The following is a 10,203-nucleotide window of genomic DNA, read 5'->3' as shown; positions in this document are numbered from 1 at the left end:
TTTAGGATGTGGGATGCACGAAGGAGAAATATCCCAGTGGTGCAGTACTTTTTCCATCTAGGTTGTTACAAGTATATTGGTGGAAAGAATTTTAACAGGCTGTAGAATAGTAACCTACAGCCTGGCATTTGGTCTGGGCTCTCGTCAGCAGCGGCCTCTGCAGTCCGTCTGTGTTTTTATTAATTTTTGTCTTGTTTTTATGTAGCTTTTATTTATTTTTTTGTTGGGGTATGTGTGTGTGTGGGGGGGGGGGGTGGGGGTGGGGTGGGGTAACTTTAAAATCTTTCCCCTGCACGGGAGACCCGACCTTTTCTTTGTCGGGTCTCCGTTGTCGTTGGGGCTGCAACGTGGAGCGGCCTCCAACAGGAATGACCTGGGGCTCCAGTTGCGGAGCTGCGGACTACTCACCGTCGCGGAGCTGGCCGAGTCCGGAGCGGGTGGAGCGGTGGTGGAGCGCTGCTGCCACCCGACCCCCGGAGTTTCGGAGGCTGCAACTGCGGGTCTGGCGGACGGCAACACCGGGAGCCCGCGGGTCCCTGGTGGGAGACCGCTTTTCGGGGCTTCCGCAGCGGCGACTTCTCCCGCCCGAGTTGCGGGGTTGAAGAGCACCTGGAGCGGGGACACTTACCATCGCCCCGCGCTGCTTGGAATGGCCGCGGGACTTTGCGAGCGCCCGCCGGGGGCTCTAACAACTAGACCCGGTGCGCGGCCTTGCATCACCCGGCGTGGCTTTAATGGCCGCGGGACAATCACCATCGCCAGTCGGGGGCTTTGACTTTGACTCTGACATCGGGGGGGGAGTGCAGTGGAGAGATAAGTTTTTTTGCCTTCCATCACAGCGATGTGATGGATGTTTGTGTAAACTGTGTTGTGTCTCGGGTCTTTTGTTTTGTAATGTATGGCTGCAGAAACGTCATTTCGTTTGGACCTCAAGGGGTCCAAATGACAAATAAATTGTATTGTATTGTATTGTATTGTATAATAACCGACATCTAGTCTCAATAAATTGCATTTGTTTAATCCCAGTTTGCTCTCCATTTGAAAAAGTTGTTGGAGGGAAAGATATGGGATGGCAATATTTTTTCCTGGCCTAGCGGGGTGAGGAGATTGTGGTGTTCAGATACTGTATCATTAATGCGAATGCCATTTGCCTATTCTTAACTTGAGGATGAATAACCGAGCGAGTGGGTACATCTAATATTTTGCTACTTGCCCATTTCACTTGTTTTGGAATCTGAGTATATTAAGAACGGATAGTTTAGTATAATGGTATAGATTATTCCAATTTTTAATCAATTTCAGTATCAACCACTGCAGATGTTGTACAATATTGTTAAAGTGTAAAATATCTTAATTGGAAATCATAAAATCTCAATGAGACTAATAATTAACTGAAAGGTTATGATTTGTAATGAATAAGAATTGTGAAGATAGACACAAAGTGCTGGAGTAACTCAGCGGGTCAGGCAGCATCTCTGGATAAATAGGATGGGCGACGATTCGGGTCGGGACCCTTCTTCAGACTGTCTGAGTTACTCCAGCACTTTGTGTCTATCTTCAGTATGTACCAGTATCTGCAGTTTCTTTCTACACATAATAAGTGTGTTTCTCTGTCTCAAGTTATTTCTCTTCAAAACACTTAATGATGACTCATGTCCAAAATTGATTCAGTTCATGATCCAGAAGTGTAATGTTTAGGCGAAAACCCATTACAATATCCCACATACACTGGGAATGCATCTTATTCAGTGTAAACAACCATTTATTGAGATATTCAATCAAATATCTAACAACCATGTCCTTGCTAGCAGTGATTCCTCTTCTTTTAATTACTCGGTGAAAGAAAATCAATTTTTTAGTCCTTTATTTATGTCTGTACAGCTGATGCATAGTGAACTCTTGGACAATGTTAATACGGAAAAGCAACAAAAATATATTCCTAAACTTCTCTGGCGCTAGTTAATAGTCTTCAACTGAATGCGTAAAAGTAACAAGCATGGCTAGATAAAATAAAAGCTTTAATAATGAGCCATTGTGCACCACACAATACATGACAGTATACAGTATGTGCATGTGTGCAATCTAAAGAGGAACAAACATTTTCAAACTAGAATCCTGAAAATGAGAGACTTGATAATAGACTTTTCAAATATTAACATACGTTCTCTTTACATACTTACGCTAAATCCTGTTATGTATTACATTTATGCGAGTTCTGACCCCTAGCAAATAAATATGTTAATGCTCCAGTTAAAGTAGAGGACATAAGAATCTGATATAAATGTATTAGCATTCGTATGTTAATATTCAAAACTAATAATTTCAGGCAATCCAAACATTAAAAAACAGGACTACATTTTGTTGAAAGATTATGTATATATGTGACTGAGAATTCATTGCTATATTCATCTGCAAACGGAGTCAACCCCTCATTTAACAGAACATTAAAAATGATGGTCATTTATTTAAATATTAGTTCATATTATTTCTATGGTTATAATTAATGTTCTAGTGCATTGTACAAAGGACCCAGGCATTGAAAGCTGATTAAGATGACACTGGTGTAGTCTTGATAATCAATCAGCGATCTGTTCCTTTGCCCATCGTAAATTAAGCTGCCGTCTCCATTAATGGATAGAAAGCTATGTAACTGTTAAACTGCACTTTTGTTCCAGGAATACAGCTTTTCCATTGACTAATGACCTCTATATAGGCCAATAATATTTCCGAAATTCAATAAAACATCTTCTAATAGACACTAAAAAACAGTAATTTAAATCTGTTGTTGACAGGCTAAAATTGATTCATATTCTATCAAATATGGACATAACCATCATCCGGACCTTTTAATTTAATGTGTTTATTTAATGATTAAAAGGAAACAATGACACTCTTTCACATAAATATGTCAACTGGGCAAGTTAAATTATATTGAGCAACTATTGGTGATCAATAAAATAAACAAATTTTGGCTTAATTTTATGTCCATAAAACTGAAGAACGTCAGTGAATGGAATGTCGTTCTGGTTACATCAACTTAGACTCCCACTTGTGAATTGAAATTGATATAAGTCACTGTCTGTCCCAAACATAAACCATCAAATGCTGTCCATCATCACCACCCAAAGCTCCTATCCCCGCCAATACCAACACCACAATTGCCACACACCTCTCTAGTTACACCCACTCCAACACTGCTCCCCCAAACTTCCTTTATCAGAGACCATTGCCCATTTATCTAGAATGAACTTTTTAATCTTTCAACCAAGTATTCATATCGCAGTCTTATACACTTGAAACAACCCATTACCTTTTTTTTCACACTTAAATAACACATTCATTTTAACCATCTTACTCTTTTGATAGTTTTAGCATTGTCTTCGAATGCGGAACTATTCAAGGTTTTAGGATGATTAATGCAAAATTGAATGACAATTAGCTATTAAAATAAGAATAAGAAATTGAAATTTATTAGAAAAATATGGAAATTCACAGCATTCATCAGTATCTGAAAGCAATTATTATCTTGAGTTAAGTCCCTTCATTGTCATAATTCTGGGAATGGAATTATGATTAAAAGTTTAACCTATTATTCTTTACAAGTTAGCTGGTTGTACATTTACGGGAGCTTCCATATAATTTCTTTATATAACCAAAGTATGATGGAGTCATTTTCTGAACATGCTAAATGGTAATAAAATGGTGCTCGGTATATGTTTTCAGCTCCAATTTCTACCACAAATGAAATAATCGAACAGCAGGGCAATTTTGGAAAAATGCAGATCCAGAAACCAATTTGCTCTCAAATTGGAGAATTAAAAGAACATTGTGCTTTTCCTTAGAACCGTTTTCAAAAACTTGCCAAAGGTTCAGATTCATTGCAATCTCAGTGCAAAAGAAAAGGTGCAGCTGTTCATTTTTCAATTCTGCTTTATTTGGCCACTGATATGGCCGATCAGTTTAGTCTTTTTTACTTTAGTTTAGTTTATTATTGTCATATGTTCCAAGGTGCCGCAAAAAGCTTTTTGTTGCATACTAACCAGTCAGCAAACAGACTATACGTGTTTACAATCAAGTGGTCTGCAGTGTACAGATACAGGATAAAAGGTATAACATTTAGTACAAGATAAAGTCCAATAAAGTCTGAGTAAAGATAGTTCGGTCTCCAATTAAGTTGATGGAACATCCAATGCTTTTAAAGCCTCTTGTGCATTAGGCTGTACAGAAGTGATGTGTGGAATCTGATTTTTAAAGAAACCTGCATGAGCCACTGTTGCAACTTAGTCAGTTAGTTAGTTTAGTGACAACATACTAAACAAACTATCTAACTAACTAAATTGCAAGAGTGGCTTATGCAAGTCTCTAAAAAAAACTTGTAACTAGTCCTAAATTGACAGAGAGGTTGCCAGGCCAATGAAGGAGCAAGCCTTTAGATACATGGGCAGAGACCAGGACATTGTCCCTGAGAAAATCAATAACAGGAAGGTCAAGAGGCTGTCCAGGAAACAACTGGGGTTGTTTGACATGAGATGATAGTGCAACTAACCTTAAGGATAACACATCATGTAACAGTGGAAGAAAACAAGTATCCTGACCACTTCAGATAAGTGAAGATGAGATCTCTATGATCTACATACCATAAACTTCAATGCCATGCCCACTAAGACATCAGATATTCTGTGCTTACTATTCAATGGGATTTGTTGTCTGAGAATACACAAGAAATTAAGAATAGGCTACTCAGCCCATGAAGCTTGTCCAACCATTCAAACATGGTTACAGTTGATTAATGCTGGCCTCATCTCCCCTTCTGTGCCAGTTCCATCATTATTTATTCCTCAATCTTTCACATATTTTATGTATCTCCACCTTAAATGTATCTAACGATCCAGCCATCACCACACCAGGTCAGAGAATTCCAGAGATTCACAAGGCTCTGAGGGAAGACATTTCTACATGCCGCAGATTTAAATGAACCTCTCATTATTTTGTAGCTCTGCCCCCTTGTCTGTGACTCTCCCACTAGTGGAAAACCTCAACGTCTACCTGTCAAGGCCACCATGGTAGAATAGAGGGCAGCTAAGAATTCAATGTAGCATCTGCTCTGAAAGTCATGACAGCACAAACTGCCTCTACGATGCACCTTAATGCATTAGCCTATATTTTTTGCTTGTCTGAGGAATGAGCTTTGAACATACTTCCTGGGTCCAAGGTGCAAACCCTGACATGTAGGAACGGAGCAGAAGAAAACACGAGTAGAATGCATAGATAGCTAAACAGGATTTGTGTGTTGAATAATCCTACTAAAATCTAGACAGGACAGCAGAATATTTACACATAACATGTAGCAGCTTTCTAGAGGAGTAAGTACTAAAAATATCCTTCAATTGGGCCCCAATAATGAATGCTAAATAAAATACTGAAGCATTTTTGACCATGTTCAGACCCAATGCCTAACAGAGGATCCATGTCAGCTGCCTTCAGAAATCCTTACCGATGCCAATCTCCACCCAGTTCAACTCACTCCATGTAATATCAAGAAATGGTTGACAGCACTGTTTCTGGGACCAGGCAACATTCCAGCTGCAGTGGAGAAAATATTCATTTCAGAACTGGCTGCACCTCTAGCTAAGCATTTCCAGTATATTTATAACTGGCATTCATCCAACAATGTGAAAATTGCCCAGTTGTGTCCTGTTCACAAGAGCAGGACAAAATCAATCTGGTTACCCACTGCTCAATCAGTGTACATTCAGTCATCTACAAAGTAACAGACGGCGTCATTAACAGTGCTATTAACTAGGTCTAACTCACCCAAACCCTCTTCAATGGTCCAGTTTAAGGTTCTGCTGGGATCACTTGATTCTTTACTTTATCGTAGCTGACATCCAGATGTGTACCAAAGGATTGAATCCCGTGGTGCGGTGAGACTGACTGACCTTGTCACCAGGTCAGCACTAAACTAAGTGTGACATCAAAGCATCTCAAAAAAATTTCAATTGATTAGTGGGTGTCAAATAACACACAATCATCCCAGACCTAGAATTCTCTGAGCATTTCTCAAGGCAAAATTCTAGGTCCATCCATTTTCATCAAAGACTTTCCTTCCATTATTTGGCCAGAAGTGAGGATTTTTGTTAATGATTGCACAATGTGCAGTGTCATTCACTGCTCCTCAGCAATAAGCCAGTTCGGTATTCCGAAAAACGCAAGGAATCATGGGATTTGTCAAAGGTCAAACGATATAAATAAAAATCAAAGGAAGCGCTGTAAATTCAGCGAGTATAGTTTGGATCCGATTATTTGTCTTTATTCAAGTTTGTATTTGTCAGGGGGCGGATCGAGGGGGCAGATGTGAGTGGGAGACCGGGGGGGGGGGGGGGGGTGAGACTGTACTGGCTCTCGGCAGCTGCACGCACACAGATCCGCTGCCAGGGTCGAACCCGTCTCCCCGGCTCCACAAGCACTGCCAAACCACCACTGGACCATCCCCGGTGCCCCCCCCCCCTCTCGAGACGTCCGGACCGACGGGACACCGGCCCCCAGACCCACAGCCAGCGCAGAGAAGCGCCAACTCCAGCCCAACCCACGCCAACTCTAGAGGAACCCGCTCCACGATGGGCCGCTATGGCGACAAGTGCCAGTTCGCCCACGGCCTGGCCGAGCTGCGCTCCCTCAGCCGCTACCCCAAATACAAGACGGAGCCATGCCGCACCTTCCACGCCATTGGCTTCTGCCCCTATGGTACTCGCTGCCACTTCATGCACAACCCCGAGGAAGAGCGAGGGCTACAGTCTCGCCTGCGCAAGAGGGCCAGCCTGGGCTCGGCTTCCTCCGGCCCGGCACTCGATTGTGCCACGCAGCGGGCGGCCTTCAGCGCTGACCTGGAGTTGGAGCTGGCCCGGACTCTGGGCTTGGGGCTGAGCAAGGGAGGGGGCGGAGGTTGCTGCTGCCGCCAGCATCACCAACAGCAGCAGCAGCTCCAGCAGGCGCCCAGCCTGCCCATGCTGGCAGGAGCCCGTCCGCAGATTCTCTCTCTGACCAGCAGCAGCGGTTCCGAGTCGCCCGTCCTGCAGGCTACACTCATGCAGGCAAGTGGAGGGTATTATATCTCAAGGTGAATGATTCACCAAACTCTGAACTCTGAGGAAGGGTTTCAGCCAGAAACGTTGCCTATTTCCTTCGCTCCATAGATGCTGTTGCACCTGCTGAGTATCTCCAGCATTTTTGTCTACCTTCGATTTTCCAGCAATTGCAGTTCCTTCTTAAACACTCTGAACTATTCTTTATTTATTTGGTAGGTCCAGTTATAGTCATAGAATGATACAGTGTGGAAACAGGCAGTTCGGCCCAACTCGCCTACACCGGCCAACAATGTCCCAGCTACCCTAGTCCCGCACTTGGTCCATAACCCTCCAAACCTGTCCTATCCATGTGCCTGTCCAACTATTTCTTAAACGATGGGATAGTCCCAGCCCCAACTACCTCCTCTGGCAGCTTGTTCCATACACCCACACTGTGGGAAAAAGTTACCCCTCGGATTCCTATTAAATCTTTTCTACTTCACCTTGAACCTATAGAAACATAGAAAATAGGTGCAGGAGTAGGCCATTCGGCCCTTCGAGCCTGCACCTCCATTCAATATGATCATGGCTGATCATCCAACTCAGTATCCCGTACCTGCCTTTGTCCTATGTCCTCTGGCCTTCGATTCCCCTACTTTGAGTAAAATACTCTGTGCATCTACCTGATCTATTCCTCTCATGATTTTATATACCTCTATAAGATCTCCCCTCATCTTCCTATGATCCATGAAAATGAGACACAACCTACTTAACCTCTCCCTATAGCTCACACTCTATGTTAGTTCTATGTATAGTTCTATGTTATCCCACTTTCACATCCACTCCCTACACATTATGGGCAATTTTACAATTAACCTCCAAACCCACACGTCTTTGAGAAGTGGGGGGGGGAAACTGAAGCACCCGCAGGAAACCTTTGTGGCAAAATGTCCCAACTCCAGACAGCACCCAAGGACAGGATTGAACCCGGCTTTATGGCGCTGTGAGGCAGCAGCTCTACCAGCTACACCACTGTGCCGTCCTATCACAGATTCTTAATTGTTACTGGGTCTAAATCCTGGAACTCCCCACACGCAGAACTGCACAAATGAAAAATTCCAAATGCTGTAAATTTGAAATAAAAACTGAAGGGAGCCAAGATCACCCAAGCAACTGTAGATTAGAGGCCCCCAACAGCGGGGGAACAAAGAAGGGAAGAGATTGAACTTTTTTTCGCCTTCCATCACAGTGAGGAATGTGGAGGAGTCACTGTGGTGGATGTTTATGTTAAAAAGTATTTTGTGTGTTCTGTTACTTTTTATTGGTATGACTGTATGAAAATTTAAATTCCTCGTATCGTGTAAAACATACTTGGCTAATAAAGTATTATTATGATTAAGATTACAAAATTGTTGGAAAGATTCAGCAGGTCAGGCAGCATCAGTGGATAGAGAAACAAAAGTAACTAGACTAAGTGGGATCCGTTGGGTCCCAGTCACACGGGAGACCTGGTCCCCCAACACAACCCATTCCCCAACGCAATATTCCACCACTCACCCGTTCCTCCAACGCAACCCCTTCCCCAACGCAATATTCCACCACTCACCCATAGCCCCTAACTGCGCAGGCATGGCTCAATTCCCATATCCCCCAGCACTCCCTCCCCCTCCTCTTCATGTGTGGGAGGGGAGGAGGGGAGGGAGTGTGTGTGGGGGAGGGGATGTGTGGGGAGGGAGTGTGTGTGGGCGGGGGGGGAGGATTTGTGGACGGGTGTGTGGGAGGGAGGGAATGTTTGGGCGGGAGGGTGTGTGGGCGAGGTGGGGGTTTTGGGGGGGGTGTGTCTGTGGCCAGGGGGGTTGTGGGGGGAGGGAAGGTGGTGTGGGGCGGTGGGGGTTGTGGTGGAAGGTGGTGTGTGGGCATGGTGGGTTGGGGGGGAGGGGAGGGAGGTGTGTGTGGCAAGGAGGTGAAGGTGGGGGGGAGAGGTTGTGAGAGGGAGGGTGGGTGTGGGGTGGGCGGGGAGGTGTATATGTGGGCAGGAGGGGTGAGGGAGGGGGTGGTGTGTGTACCGTTCGCGTACCGTGTTTGCGCAAATAGAAAAACCGCACAAACTGGAAGATAACAAGATCAGAGTTTTAGTTATGTATAGAAACACAGGTAGATACTTCAAGTCTAAGATCCTTAATCAGAACTGGGAGAGAAGCAATACACTTACTCTCTTTTTCCACAAATGCTGTCTGACCTACTGAGGTTTTGATAATTTTATGTTTTTATTTTAACTCTCTGAGAGTGGTTCAAAGAGGGACTTCCTCACCACTTCTCTATTATTGTTAGACATACAGTCAAAAAAGGCCCTTCTGCCCACCGACTGGCGATTCCTGCACACTGACACTATCCTACACACACTAGGAACAATTTACATTTATACCAAGCCAATTAACCTACAAACCTGTACGTCTTTGGAAGGAAGGAAACCGAAGATCTCGGAGAAAACCCACAAGGTCACGGGGAGAACATACAAACACTGTACAGACAGCACCCGTAGTTGGGATCGAACCCGGGTCTCCGGCGCTATAAGCGCTGTAAGTCAATAACTCTACCACTGCGCCACTGTGCAGCCCCATTCTTATCATTCTTTTCTCATAACACAAAGTTGTTATCTTTGGAACCACTGGAGCAAATCTCTAATGTATTCCTTTTTTCAGGTTAAGAGGCCAAATTAGTGTATACTTCCACATGACTGATCTCACCAAGGCTGTTTATAACAATAGTTGGACACCTTTAGTGTTGTAATCAAATTATCTCATTATAATCTCCAAATTCCTAATTTCAGCTGCATGATGGTTTTTATTAACATGAGTATAAGGATACCAATTTCCCTTTAGAACGTCAACATTAGTAAGCTCTTCTATTATTATTAATCCCGGATTTGGGAGCTGTATATTTTTTATAAACAAAGCAGGCATAAGATGAAATCAACCATCTAGATTTCAGAAAAGGATCAAAACATTGAAGTACTGTATATAAGTAGAAGTCGAGCATGCAGCGCATTGAGCCTGCCCCGTCATCTATATAACTAAAAGTCTCATCTTGATCACTTCCAGTCTGCGCTGTATATTGATTTTAGAAAAAACGTTAACAT

Source organism: Amblyraja radiata, chromosome 3 (genome assembly GCF_010909765.2).
Source record: "Amblyraja radiata isolate CabotCenter1 chromosome 3, sAmbRad1.1.pri, whole genome shotgun sequence".
Taxonomy (NCBI): domain Eukaryota; kingdom Metazoa; phylum Chordata; class Chondrichthyes; order Rajiformes; family Rajidae; genus Amblyraja; species Amblyraja radiata.
The sequence above is the reverse complement of the archived record's forward strand: the minus strand, read 5'-3'. Positions refer to the sequence as shown.